At 53.8% G+C, this 12,862-nt stretch overlaps 1 protein-coding gene and 1 long non-coding RNA gene across 11 annotated transcripts in view; both read left to right on the top strand.

The window, feature by feature from the left end:
- Positions 1-813: 813 nt before the first annotated feature.
- Positions 814-1,751, top strand: LOC149121860 (uncharacterized). 2 transcript variants are annotated; one of them, XR_016223217.1, is made up of 2 exons: positions 814-1,091; positions 1,457-1,751. It is a non-coding gene; the product is annotated as an uncharacterized LOC149121860 (long non-coding RNA). The 2 variants fall into 2 exon arrangements; XR_016223218.1 differs by having other exon boundaries at positions 853-1,128.
- Positions 1,752-2,942: 1,191 nt separating this feature from the next.
- OGDH (oxoglutarate dehydrogenase) overlaps positions 2,943-12,862 on the top strand; it is a 61,805-nt gene continuing 51,885 nt past the window's right edge. For 4 of the 9 annotated variants that reach the window (XM_070059886.2, XM_070059888.2, XM_051853065.3 and 1 more), the window contains exon 1: positions 2,943-3,055. The gene's annotated coding sequence lies outside the window, so the exon portion shown is untranslated. Of the gene's footprint in view, positions 3,056-3,344; positions 3,720-12,862 lie in introns of those variants that run through there. The other 5 variants (XM_051853064.3, XM_008261824.5, XM_089316247.1 and 2 more) reach the window with 5 other exon arrangements.

Below are 12,862 nucleotides of genomic sequence, written 5' to 3' on the forward strand. Positions count from 1 at the left end.
GGACTAGAACTCATGCCCATATGGGATACCGGTGCCGCAGGAGGATTAGCCACAGCACCGGGCTTTTTTTTTTCTTTTAATTTTTTTGACAGGCAGAGTGGACAGTGAGAGAGACAGAGAAAGGTCTTCCTTTGCGGTTGGTTCACCCTCCAATGGCCGCTGCGGCCGGCGCACAGCGCTGATCCGAAGCCGGGAGCCAGGTGCTTCTCCTGGTCTCCCATGGGTGCAGGGCCCAAGCACTTGTTCCATCCTCCACTGCACTCCCGGGCCACAGCAGAGAGCTGGCCTGGAAGAGGGGCAACCGGAACAGAATCTGGCGCCCCGACCGGGACTAGAACCCAGTGTGCTGGCGCCGCAAGGTGGAGGATTAGCCTAGTGAGCTGCGGTGCCGGTGGGCTGACTTTCTATTACTGCCCATCAATGTCTCACACTGATCAGCCTCATGACTGTCCTCTTGAAAAAGGAGAGGAAAACTGTCGCTCCCCCATTCGTGGAGGAACAACACTAGACCCTGCGCTGTTCTTTTGTCTGCTCAGCCCTTCCCGGGTTTGCTGCTGGTCCTTCCCGGGTTGGCTGCCGACCCCTCCACCTCCGTGGAGGGGCAGCTCCCCCTGCCACTTTCCCCACTTCCGCGGGGGAGCGGCACACCGCCGGCCGGCTCTCTCGGGGGCTGCTCAGATGTTATCCGGATGTTCCTGGTGCATGTTGTCTCCTCCTTTATAGTCCTCTTCCACCAATCCCAACTCTGCTACCCACACGCCGAGCACGCTGCTCTCCTCCAATCAGGAGCAGGATCAGCTCCTGCAGCTTGTCAAACTGATGAGGCAGCTGCGTAGAGGTTGTTTGGTCTCTTTCTCCCAGCGCCATATTGTGGGAGAGCAGATGCATAGAATAAGTCTTAATTCCAGTAACTTAGTCTAGTCTCAGTTGCTCCCCACAGAAAACAAAGCGTTGTGAAAGATACAAGCATGAAATGAGGCTTTCCCCGGCTTGGAGGGCCTGGTCTTTGCCCAGAAGAGAATGCAGATGCGAGACACAGCAGTGGTCAGCAAGGCAGCAAAGCTGAGAGGAGCGTTGAGAGGAGCCGGCAGGTGCGCAGGGAAGAACCGAGCGCTCACTTGGTGACGAGTACGTGACAGCGCGGGAGGGCGGCCCAGCAAAGGGCTGAGCCCTGTGTTCAGACTGCAGTCCTGTGGGCAGGAGTACGGGTTCCCCCCTTCTCCCTGCCTCCCTCTTGTGGGAAATTGTGGGTGGGGAGTTTTCTGGGTGTGGAGTTCCCACAAATCCTCCTAGGACCTCATCAGCACAGTGTTGTGGACCTAACGGTCCCCTTGGTGAAGGGCAGGGGAGTTCCCCTGCGCTGGCCCCTGGGAGATGGTACAACTGCTGGGCTGTTTGCAGGGTGTTTCCTTGTTCCACTGCATATAAGGCTTTCTTTAAAAACGTTCATTTTCAGGGGTGGTGCTGTGGCTTAGCAGGTAAAGCCGCGGCCTGTGGTGCTGGCATCCCATACGGGCGCCTGTTCAGGTCCCGGCTGCTCTACTTCTGATCCAGCTCTCTGCTGTGGCCTGGGAAAGCAGTGGAGGATGGCCCAAGTCCTTGGGCCCCTGCACCCACGAGGGAGACCTGGGAGAAGCTCCTGGCTCCGGATCAGCCCAGTGTTGTGGCCACTTGGGGACTGAACCAGCGAATGAAAGGCCTTTCTCTCTCTCTGCCTTTCAAATAAATAAATATGTATTTTAAAACACTCATTTTCTGCTGCCCCTCTTTCGCATACGCTACTATGCACCTACCTACCTTAATAAATTGGCTTCCAGGGTTCCTGGGGGGATTAACGATAAGGAATTCTGAGGCTACGGCTGGGGGTTAGAGGCAGGTGCGCACGCAGGTGGCCCTCCTTTGCTGGGTCAGCAACAGGCCAGGCACCTGATCTTCGGGGGGCTCCCTCCGTTTGAGGCCTCCATGTGGGACCTGGGACCCAGATGTTGTCCGTAGAGGGCACAAAGGAGGCCAGTGCCGGGGCTCACTGGGCTAATCCTCCGTCTGCGGCACCGGCACACCAGGTTCTAGTCCCAGTTGCCCCTCTTCCAGACCAGCTCTCTGCTGTGGCCCGGGAGTGCAGTGGAGGATGGCCCAAGTGCTTGGGCCCTGCACCCCATGGGAGACCAGAAGCACCTGGCTCCTGCCTTCAGATCAGCGCGGTGCGCTGGCCGCGGCGGCCATTGGAGGGTGAACCAACGGCAAAGGAAGACCTTTCTCTCTCTCTCACTGTCCACTCTGCCTGTCAAAAAATAAATAAATTTAAAAAATTAAGAAAAAAAGAGGACACAAAGGAGCTCCTGCGTCTGGCGACCCGGGACGCCGGTGGGGTCGGCGGGACCAGCACTCCCTCAACTCAGTCCTCACGGAGGGGCTGCTCTGCGACCAGAGGCCGGAGATTCGCTCCGTCAAAGCCGTCCCAAGGGCTTGCCTCAGTTCTTGACGAACCGTAACTCACCGGACGTCATCAGTTTGGAAAGACTTTTCCCCAAATCCTAACACTCTGAAAGGGGCCCATCAGCGTTCTATCTCGGTGGAGGGCTCTGGGGCCAGGACAGGCCGGGCGGGCCCCTGCCTTCTGCACACTGAGGGTGGAACACTCAGAATAGCGCCGCCGAAGCGCCAGTCACAGAGCCTGGCGCAAAATGGGCGCCCACTGGCGCGGACTTTGTTGCTCAAATTCGACCCATTTCACCGCTCTCGAATTCCCAAGAGGCTTAGGAAACACGGCCGTCAGGCACCGGGCACTGAGGCCGAGGAAGCGGCAGCTGAAGCCCACCCGCCCGTCCTGCGGCCCCGAGCACACGCCTGGGTTGCAGCAGCCGCCGCCCCTACCCCGCCGCCCTCAGAGTCCGGCGCGCTTCTGTGACGCCACGACGCCAACTCGTGGAAGGGGCGGGGCTCCTGCTCGGGGCGGGGCTACGTGCTGACGCCACGCGCCGGGGCGGGGCCGAGAGTTTGGTGCCCCGGAGCGGGGTGTCGGCGCCTCAGTCGGGTGGAGCCGCGCGGGAGACAGGTAACCGCGCGCCGCTGCGGGCTGGGGGCAGGGGCCGGGGGCTGCGGCGCCCGCTGGCTCGAGTCGCTGGTCACGGCGAGGGTGGGGCCCTGCGCCCTTGGAGCCGCGGGCAGCTTGGTGACCCGGAGTGGAGTAGGACAGAGCGGGCGGACGGGGCGGTGGGAGGGGCGCGCCTGACGAGCGGGCGCGGCAGCCAATGGCGCGGCGAGGCCCGTGGGGGCCTGGGTGGGCCCCGGCGGCGGAAGTGGGGAGCGGCGGCCAGGGTGACCCCCAAGGTCGCGCGGCGTCACGTGTCGGGCGGCGGAGAGGGCGTCCCGTGCGCCCCGCGTGCCTGTGGCGAGCCCGCGGAGGGCGCGCGCGTCCTTGAGCGCCGCGCGGGGCGGACGGAGCCGCGTCCTCGGGCTTCGGGGGGCCCTGGCACGTTTCGGCGCCGCGTTCTTGAGGTAGCGCCTCGCGCGCCGTAGGACGCGCCCACGTGAAGTGCGCCATTCCGCGTCCCGAGTGAGGCCGCTCGCGGGCGAGACACGGAGGACTCCGGAGTGTTGGCAGAGCGCAGCGAGGAGCTGGGGGTGCCGCGGCGCGGGCTGGGGAGCCTGGTCCTGACGCGCGGTTCCCAGGGGCTCTGCGTGCGTGGAGCACTTGGTTTTAAAATGTTGAGGCTTATGTAAGTCAGGGAACCTACTCCGTTGGTCCGTTCCGTGCGGGTACAGGGCGCGGAGTCCTGTACCCACTTCTCTGCTTGATACGCTCTGGAGACCACAGCCGAAGACTGCCGTTGGTCCAGGCCGGGATGCGGGGCGTTTCTGCCGCCGCGGACCCGGTGCCTTCTCGTACCACACCCACCGCTTAGCGCCCTGCGGTGGCCTCGATTCGTGTTGGGAATGCAGCAGCCGGACGTGCCGGCGAGTTCACCCAGCTGGCCGCTGGCGTCTCTGTTTCCCTCCAGGCTCTGCGGTGGGCTTCTCTCTTCCTCCGCGGAGGGCCGTGGCCATCTGGGCTGGCGCTCCCGTAATGCCGGTTTACTTCCCAAGGGCTGGTGATAGGTCAGGCACAGCCCGGGTTTCCCACGTGAGTGGCCGGAGTCTGCTGGACCTGTGGCCGCTGCCTCGCAGGTGTGCGTCAGAAGGAAGCTGGGAGTGCCCGAGGCGTTCTGGTATGGGCGGCAGCTGTCTCGCCCCGGGGCTAAATGCCCACTGCCTCTTGTGCAGGTTTCCATGTGAACAAAGTTGACGTTTCTCTGAAATAAGTTACCGGAAGTGCGATCCACAAGTCAGAGCAGCTGCGTGTTGAATCTAGCAGAAATGGCCAGCTTCCTCTGTGGACTGGCCGCGCACTCCCCGCAGCAGTGTGTGTGATCCGGCTTTTCCACAGCTGCTGACGCTATTTTCTACGTCGGCCGTGCTATTAGATGTGTAGTGATGTCTCATTATGTCTGTAATTTGGCGAGTGACGTTGACCATCTCCATGTGCTTGTTTGACATCCTTGTGTTCTCTTGGGTGAAATGTTTACTCATAGCCTTTCCTTTTTTTTTTTTTTTTTTTTTTTTTTTTCTCTAAGATTTTTGTATTTATCTGGAAGGCAGAGTTACAGCGAGAAAGAGCGAATTTTCCATCTGCTGGTTCACTCCCCAAGTGGCCACAGCCAGGAGCCAGGAGCTGCTTCTGGCTCTCCCACATTAGTGTAGGAGCCTAACACTTGGGCCATCTGACGATGCTTTCCCAGGCCGTTAGCAGGGAGCTGGATCAGAAGGAGAGCGGGAACCACCGTGTGGCGTGGCGGGGTAAAGCCCCAGCCTGCAGTGCTGTCATCCCATGTGGGCGCCGGTTCTAGTCCCGGCTGCTCCTCTTCTGATCCAGCTCTCTGCTATGGCCTGGGAAAGCAGTACATGTCCAAGTCCTTGGGCCCTGCACCTGTTTGGGAGGTCTAGAAGTTGTTCCTGGCTCCTAGCTTTAGATCAGCTCAGCTCTGGCCGTTGGGGTATCTGGGGAGTGAACCAGTGGATGGAAGACCTCTCTCCATCTCTCTGTAGCTCAAATAAATAAAATAAATCTTAAAAAAATAAAAAAAGAAGTAGAGCAGCGGGACTCCCAGCTGGCACGCATATGGGATGCCTGTGCTTCAAGCTGCGGCTCTACCCACTGCAGCGCTCGCCCCATGTTTGCCTGTTTTGTAATTGGATAAGCGTTGAGGTTTGGAAATTCTTTGTATATTCTAGATAGCAGGTCTTTTTGGATGTGTATTTTGTACATATTTTTTCCTAGTCTGAGCTTGTCTTTTCATCTTTACTGCATCTTTTGCGGAGCAAAAGTTTGAGGGTTTTTTTTTTTTTTTTTTGAGGTTTATTTATTTGAAAGAGTTACACAAAGAGAGGAGGAGAGAGATCGATCCATCGATCTTCATCCTCTGGTTCACTCCCCAAATGACTGCTACAGCCGGTACTGAGCCAAGCTGAAGCCAGGAGTCAGGAACTTCTTCTGGGTCTCCCACATGTGTGCAGGGACCCAGCACTTGGGCCGTCTGCTGCTGCTTTCCCAGGCACATTAGCAGGGAGCTGGGTCGAAAGTGGAGCAGCCCGGTCCTGAGCCAGCGCCCAGAGGGGATGCCGGTGTCACGGGCAGCAGCTTTTACCTGCTATGAGCAATGCCAGCCTCAAGGGTTTTAGTAAAGAAAAAAATTATTTTTAAGATTTAATTGTTTTATTTGAAAGGCAGAGTTCACAGAGGGAGAGAGATCTTCCATCTGCAGGTTACTCCACAGATGGCCACAGTGCCTGGGGCAGGGCCAGGCCAAAGCTAGGAGCCTGGAATTCCACCCGGGGCTCCCACAGCACATCAGCCCGGAGCTTTATTGGAAGTGGAGCAGTTGGGATTTGAACCTGGTGCTCATACAGGATGCTGGTATTGCAGGTGGCAATGTGGGTCCCCATTTGATGGTCCTTCACTTTGATGAAGTCTGGTTTATCAGTTTTGCTTTTGATTAGATTGCGCTTTTGCTGTCAGATGTAAGAAATTTTTTTGTTGAGCCCTAGTTCCTGAAGGTTTTATTCTGTGTACTTTTCTGGAAGTTTTATGCTTGTGCTTTACATTTAAATTGATTAATTTTGAGGTGATTTATGTATATTGTAAAGTTTTTGGCCTTTGGTTTTTCTGCTTGTGGATCTTTAACCAGGACCATTTGTTAGAAAACATCCTTTCTCCACAAAGTGGCTTTTGCACTTTCGTCAAAAATCAGGTGTGGGGCTGGTATAGCAGGTTGAGATGCCACATGCGACGTCCGGATGGGAGCTCGGTTCAAGTCCCAGCTGCTCCACTTCTGAGCCAGCTCCCTGCTGATGCACCTGGGAAAGCAGCGGAAGATGACTCAGGTGTTGGGCCCCTGCCGCCCATGTGAGAGGCCCAGGTGGAGTTCCCAGCTGTGGCCATTTGGGGAGTGGAGCAGCTGATGGAAGTTGTCTCTGTCTCTCTCTTAACTTTGCCTTCCAGGTAAATCAGTAAATCTTAAAAAAATCAGGTGTGTGACTGTTTCTGCGTCCTCTGTTCTGTTGATCTGTCTCATCACCAGTGCCACCCAGTGGGTCTTGAAGTCAGGTAGACTGATCTTGTGTTTTATTCCTTATCAGGATTGTTTCTTGCTAATCTGGTCGCAGCGTCTCATGCACACTGCCTGGGGACCCTGGGGGACACACTTAGCCTATCCGATCCACCACAGCCGTGTTGTCTGTTGCCTTTGCATGTTTTGTATTGCCAGAGTGTGCTGATGTGACTGGTGTTGGGGTAAGGATTTTGCATCTGTACTCATGAATGATGTTAGTCTGAAGTGTGTTGCTTTTAATTGTCTATATGGGTTTGACACTAGGAAAATAATAACTTCATAAAATGAATTGATAAATGTCCTCTCTTCCTGTGTTTTCTGCAAGATTCTGTGTGGAACTGGAACTAATTCATTTTTAACATTTGGTAGAATTCTCCAATGGAACCATCTGGGCCTGGAAATAGCTTTTTCAGCAAGTTTGCAATTACAAATTAAATTTCTTTTGTAGTTAATAAAGATTAAGTTATCTGTTTCAAATTGGGTGTGGTGTGATAGTTTGTACTTGTTTTTGTCGATTAGAGTGAGCTTTTCAGGACCGTAATACCGGAGAGAAACTGATTTACGAAGGAAAGGTTTCCTTTTGCTCATGGATTTCAAGGTTCGCACTCCGAGCTCGGGCACCCTCTGGTCTGCTGTCTGAGGGTGGTGAGCTATGGACTGTGTGCAGAGGAAGGGTCACATGACAGCCAGGGCGCAGAGAGGAACGGGGGTAACGCGGCAGCTGGTGTGGTCTGGCCTCCTAAAGCCGCCATGAGCTGTTCATGGGCTCTGCCCTAGCAAACTGATTCCGTCCAGTCACCTCCCACAGGCCCTCCCTTCAGACTTGGCGATTGGAACAAGTTCCCACACTCTCTGTCTGCACCAGTAATGTCGGGCCGTGGAGTTTATGCGTGTGAATTGGGAAGCCAGCTCATGTTCCCCTTACAGCAATGTCCTTGCCAGTTTTTTGTCCAGCTGTTCTACCATTGTTTAAAGGTGGGGTCGAAGGCTCCAGCTGGTAATTGTGGCTTTGTCATTTTTTCCTTCACACCTCTCAATTTGGTTTACATGTTGTACAGCTCTTATTTGGTACATACACAGTTAGGATTTTTTAAAGATTTATGTATTTGAGAGGTAGAGTTACAGGCAGAGGCAGGGAGAGACAGAGAGAAAGATCTTCCATCCGCTGGCTCACACCCCAAGTAGCTGCAACAGCCGGAGCAGAGATTCATCCAGGTCTCTCACGTGGGTGCAGGGACCCACGCGCTTGAGCTGTCTTCCACTGCTTTCCCAGGCCATCACCAGGGAGCCAGATCGGAAGAGGAGCAGCTGGGACACAAACCAGAGCCCATATAGGATGCTGGCGCCACAGGCAGAGGCTTAGCCTGTTATGCCACAGCGCTGGCGCTACTTTTAGGATTTTTAAAAATATTTATTTGAAAGGCAGACCCACAGAGACAGAAGGAGAGACAGAGAGAAAGATCTTTCATCTGTAGATTCACTCGCAAGAAGGCTGCAACAGTCAGGATTTGGCCAGGCTGGAAGCAGGAGCCAGTAACTCCATCCCTGTCTCCCAGGGGCCCAAGTACTTGAGTCACCCTCTGTTTCCTCACTGTCGATGTGAGCGCCCCAAGTGGCAGCTTAACCCCTGTGACTCGATGCTGGCCCTGCTGCTTTCTTGATTCATATTTGCATTGAGGCCAGCTTTGTGTTAATAAGCCCCTGCCTTCAAGTCATGGCTGCTCCACTTCACAACCCAGCCCCCTGCAGATGTGCCTGGGAAAGCAGCAGGAAGATGGCTCACTCACGTTGGAGACCTGGATGGAGGTCTGAACTCCTGGCTTCAGCATGGCCCGTCCCCAGCTGTAGTAGCTATTTGGGGAGTGAACTAGTGGATGGAAGATTTCTGCCTTTGCTCTCTTTTTTAAAGATTCATCTATTTATTTGAAAGGCGGAATTACAGAGAGTCAGAGAGAGGTCTTCCATCTGCTGGTTCACTCCCCAGATGACTGCAGCAGCTGGAGCTGCATCAATCCAAAGCCATGAGCCAGGAGCTTCTTCCGGGTCTCCCACGTGGGTGCAGGGGCCCAAGCACTTGGACCGTCCTCCACTGCTTTCCCAGGCCGTAGCAGAGAGCTGGATCAGAAGTGGAGCAGCCGGGGCTAGAACTGGTGCCCACATGGGATGCTGGCACTTCAGGCCAGGTCTTTAATCTGTGCACCACATCGCTGGCCCTCTCAAATAAATAATTATTTTTAAAAATGTATTTGTGGGGTCGGTGAGTGGCATAGAGGGTAAAGCCACCATCTACACCTGCATCCTGTATGGGCACCAGTTTGAGTTCTGGCTGATCTGTTTCCAATTCAGGTCTCTGCTAATGGCCTGGGAAAGGCCGTGGACAATGGCCCAAGTGCTTGGGCCCCTGCACCCACACGGGAGACCGGATGAAGCTCCTAGTTCTTGGCTTTGACTTAGCCCAATTCTGGCCTCTGCGGCCATTTGGGGAGTGAACCAGCGGGTGGAGGAAGATAACTTTCTCTGTCCCTCCCCCCATCTCTCTCTCTAAATAAGTAAATCTAAAACAAGAAAGATAATCTGACCAACTCCTGTCACCATGTCAGATACTGGAACGTCCCTTGTCTAATGCCTGGAATTTAGAGTTTTCTGTGAAAGGCAGAGATGCAGGTCTTTCATCTGCTGTTTCACCCCTCAGCTGCCCACACTTGCCAGGGCTGGTCAGGCTAAAGCCAGCAGCCCTGAAACAGTCTAGGTCTCCGTGCGAGTGGCAGGGACCCAGGTACGTGGGCTGTCATCTGTCTCCTGGGCACATCAACAGGAAGCTGGTTGGGAAGAGAGGGAGCAGCCAAGTCTCAGACTCGCTCAAGCAGTGGCTTAAGCTGCTGCACCATAACTTAGCCTGTACCATTTGCCAGGTAATTCTAATGTCTGTGTTGCCTTGGTTTTGGTGTCTATAGATGTCTTTTCAAAAGTTGTGATCAGGGCTGGCACTATGGTGTAGTGGGTAAAGCCGCCATCTGTGGTGCCAGCATCCCATATGGGTGCCGGTTCTAGTCCCGGCTGCTCCTCTTCTGATCCAGCTCTCTGCTGTGGCCTGGGACAGCAGTAGAAGATGGCCCAAGTCCTTGGCCCCTGCACCCATGCAGGAGACCCAGAAGAAGCTCCTGGCTCCTGGCTTCGGATCCGCACAGCTGCAGCTGTTGTAGCCAGCTGGGGAGTGAACCAGCAGGTAGAAGACCGCTCTTACTTTCTCTCTGCCACTCCTTCTCTCTGCAACTTTGACTTTCAAATAAATAAGTCTTTAAAAAAAAAAAAAGTGACCATCCTAGTTTCAAGTAATCGCTTATGTGAATGAGTTCATGAAGTCTTGCTTATTTGAAAGGTAGTTATGGGGGCCGGTGCTGTGGTGTAGCAGGTATACCCTCCACCTGCAGTGCCTGCATCCCACGTGGGAGACCTGGAAGATCAGATCGGCGTAGCTCTGGACTTTGTGGCCATTTGAGGAGTGAACCAGAGGATGGAAGATCTCTCTTTGTGCCTCTTTGTAACTCTGCCTTCCAAATAAATAAGTAAATCTTAAAAAAAAAAAAAAAAAAAGGTGGTCTTTGATTGCACCTGGGAGACTCTGGATACTCTGTTAGGAAACTCTTGGTCTTATTTATGTCTTTGTGCACACAGAGCAGGCTTCTCGGAGTGCTGGGGAGTCGTGGGTGCTGCCTGGTTGCTGGGCAGGGTATCTGGGGGAACTCCTTGTCACGGTGTGTGGGTGTGAGTTCTGCATTAGGCCTTGGTGATAGCACCCTGCCTGGGAGGGAGGGGTGTGGCCTCATCACTGCTGGGCGGGGTTGGAATCCAGGTCCCCACCTGCTGTCCCCTGAGTGGGTGAGGTGGGGTCACAGTGTTCCCTGTGGCTTTTGGCTGCAGCAAGCAGCTGTTTATCTTGCCAGCCCTTTGCTTGCAAAAATAGGCACTTGTAACTTTATTATTATTTTGTCTAACCCGTTGACATTTCTGGGTCGCAGATTTCCCCGGTGTGTATTCTAGGACTTGGAACTTGGAGCAAAAAGAACACTGGGCTCTCAGTGGATCTCAGCCTTTCTCTGGGTGCTGAGATTCCTGGCCGGTCTGCTTCCCTCTGCTCACCTTTGCCCTGTCTTAAACACAATGGCTCATGCTTGTAGTTGTATGAAGCAGGGAATAGAAGTCCTGCTTATGCTTTGGTAAGATGTTGATGAATTGCCTTGCTTTTCATACAGAGTGATTAACTTGCACTTTCTCAGCACTTTTAAGAAGTGCCTTATTATTATTATTATTATTATTATTTTATTTGATAGGTAGAGTTAGAGAGAGAGAAAGGTCTTCCTTCCGTTGGTTCACTCCCCCAAATGGCTGCCTCGGCCGGCGCGCTGCGCCGATCCAAAGCCAAGAGCCAGGTGCTTCTCCTGGTCTCCCATGCAGGTACAGGGCCCAAGCACTTGGGCCATCCTCCACTGCCTTCTCGGGGCACAGCCGAGAGCTGGACTGGAAGAGGAGCAACCAGGACAGAACCGGCGCCCCAACTGGGACTAGAACCCAGGGTGCCTGCGCCGCAGGCAGAGATTAGCCTAGTGAGCCATGGCGCCGGCCAAGAAGTGCCTCTTGACCTGCTCTTCAGACCACTGCCACTCTGGCCGCCTCTGGTGCTACAGCACCGGAGCAGTCAGATTCTGGCGCCTCGGAGGTGTCAGTCTCTCCAGTGATGATGGCCTGTGGGCTGGTGAGCCGAGGGGGCCTCTGTGCCACGTGGATGCAGCCTGTTGACGTTTCAGGCATTAGGTGGCTGCCGCTGCACATTAGCTGATGTTTAGCTTTATCTTGGGAACTTGAGGTTTTTAGAGATACCACTACTTGGCCTTTCAGTCCTGCTAAGTGGTAGTTCTGTAGTCATAGAAATACTTTGCAGAGTGTTTTCATGTTTGTATTATGTGTACAAAAAAGAGGGGCAGGCGTGGCCTAGTGGTAACCTGCTGTTTGGGGCACTTCTTCCCATCTCAGGGTGCCCAGGTCCAGTCCTGGCTCCGCTGTCCGCTCCAGCTTCCTGTGTGCTTTCCCCTGCCCCCTTGAGCATTGCAAGTGGATTTTTGTAGACACTGCCTTTTAAGTTTGGCCTCTGCCTGGCCCGAAGTGTATTGACCATTTTGTGTAGGGAATTAAAGATGGCCCCTCAGGCCAGGTGAGGAACTTGTAGTGCAGACCTCAAAGGCTTCATTCTTTAAACAGAATCTTAATATCTTGAAATTAATAGATTACACCTTGTGTACTTTTGTGTATGTTATTGGTAGGCTCACATCTTTACTTAGTACTTTTTTTTTTTTTTTTTTTTAACTTTTATTCAGGGGCTGGCATTGTGGTGTAGTAGGCTAAGCCTCGGCCTGCAGTGCCGGCATCCCATATGGGCGCCAGTTCAAGTGCCGGCTATTCCTCTTCCTATCCAGCTCTCTGCTTATGGCCTGGGAAAGCAGTAGAAGATGGGCAGGCGAAGTGCTTGGGCCCCTGCACCCATGTGGGAGACCTGGAAGAAGCTCCTGGCTCCTGGCTCCAGCACCGGCTGTTGTGGCCATTTGGGGAGTGAACCAGTGGGATGGAAGACCTTTCTCTCTGTCTCTCCCTTTCTCTGTTTAACTCTGCCTCTCAAATAAATAAATAAAAACTTTTTAAAAGTTTATTTTTTAGGTAGAAACAGATTGAGATTTATTCACTTCTCAAATGCCCACAACAGCAGGGGCTGCATCAGGCAGAAGCCAGGAGTCAGAACTCACTCCAGGTCTCCTACGTGAGTGGCAGGGACCCACATACTTTCCATCATCTAGTGCCTCCAGGTGCACATTAGCAGGAAGTTGGATGGGAAGTGGAGCTGTAATTGGAACCCCAGTACTCCAGTATGAGTTTTGGCTGTCTCATGCCTGTGCCAAATGTCCGCCCTCATGTAATTCTTTTTAAAGATTTATTTTATTTATTTGAAAGAATTACATAGAGAGGTAGAACCAAAGAGAGAGAGGGAGAGAGGTGTTCTATCCGCTGGTTCACTCCTCAAATGGCTGAAATGGCCAGAGCTAAGCTGATCCGAAGCCAGGAACCAGGAGCTTCTTTTAGTCTCCCACATGGGTGCAGGGGCCCAAGGACTTGGGCCATCTTCCGCTGCTTTCCCAGGCCACAGCAGAGAGCTGTCAGAAGTGGAG

The sequence above is a fragment of the Oryctolagus cuniculus genome, chromosome 16, assembly GCF_051225735.1.
Source record: "Oryctolagus cuniculus isolate XC-2025 breed Fujian yellow rabbit chromosome 16, ASM5122573v1, whole genome shotgun sequence".
NCBI classification, from domain to species: domain Eukaryota; kingdom Metazoa; phylum Chordata; class Mammalia; order Lagomorpha; family Leporidae; genus Oryctolagus; species Oryctolagus cuniculus.